This window comes from Anneissia japonica, unplaced genomic scaffold (genome assembly GCF_011630105.1).
Source record: "Anneissia japonica isolate Jap-2015-1 unplaced genomic scaffold, ASM1163010v1 scaffold685_len2926416_cov193, whole genome shotgun sequence".
Lineage (NCBI taxonomy): Eukaryota > Metazoa > Echinodermata > Crinoidea > Comatulida > Comatulidae > Anneissia > Anneissia japonica.
This window is the reverse complement of record NW_022692922.1, coordinates 1554175-1555493: the sequence shown is the minus strand read 5'-3', so window position 1 is coordinate 1555493 and position 1319 is coordinate 1554175.

Genomic DNA, 1319 nt, shown 5'->3' with positions numbered 1-1319 from the left:
AATAATAATAATAACATACAATCCTCATTTCCCGGTTAGTAATTTACCATACCCACCCCACCCCACCCCCCACTCCCCATATAGAAAACAATACGATATAGGGCTTATCTTATTTATAATATGGGCCACACACGTGTGTTTGAAACTAAATATAAGCATTTTCATCATGGTTTTATTTATTACAAACATATTCTTTTACCATTTATACACATTGACATTGAGCCCCTTCTTTAGGTTAAAATGATCTATCTTAAATTTGTCTTTCTTGTGTTTGGGACAATTATGTGTTTAAATGACTTAAAAGGATAAAACTAAAAAAGCCCTAAAAATGCGCTCCAAGCGCTTAAAATATTTATGTGCTATAATTCTAATTTCGTCAGAATTGATGAAAACTCCCTAAAATGTGCAATTTATAGAGGAAATTGGCCTACCGTAACAAAGAATTTGAGAATTTTAGGCACATTCAGAGGATGCATTTGTCAAGGGGTGGAGAAAAATTTTCCAAAGATGTATATTTCACCCTTGTCCCCCGGTGTTTTTAATTCTAATTTCGTTGGAATTGATCAAAACTCCATAAAATGTGCAATTTTTATAGGAAATTGGGCCATGTTAACAAGAAATGCGCGCGAAATTTGAGGTTTCTAGGCACTTTCAGGGATGAAAGGGCATTTATAAAGGGGTGGGGAAGATTTTTCAAAGATAGATATTTTCCCCTTGTCCCCCAGTGGTTACGCCATCGGGCAGCATAGATCAAAGGAGTTATGACAGTTTTTGAAGTGGAGAAGGGGTTGCAGGGTGTTGTGAGTCTGGTCATTATAATATCTTCCTTTTTATTCCTGTCTTAATTTTTCTCTTCTCTTTTTCTTCCTTTTCTTTTCCTCTTCTTTCTCTTTCCCTCCCCCTCCCCTCTTTCTTTTCTCTTATTACCCAGCCCGGTACGTCGGCTTGGTCAGCCCGGTAAAAACCGTCAGGGGAGGGGCAGTTTCCCCATCCCTTCTCCCCCACCCCGTGCCTGTTACGACACTGGCCAACACGCCAATATCCCCCCACCCCAATGCAAAATATTTTTCTACGCCACTGTGAAGAACAGTCGGATTAAATCCGAATCAAAAAGTGGCATGCAGTTCAACGCATAAACGGATCCGTCTGCAGATATTGGGATTTTTTCCAGTGGATATTTAGTTTATTTTGTCATTCTTGATCGGATTTTCTCTACTGTTCCGTTTAAACTTTATATTATCACTATTTTCATTTATGTGGCTGCTCGTTGTTTTTATGGGTTTATCCCATTTGCCATTAAATTTATATATATATATATA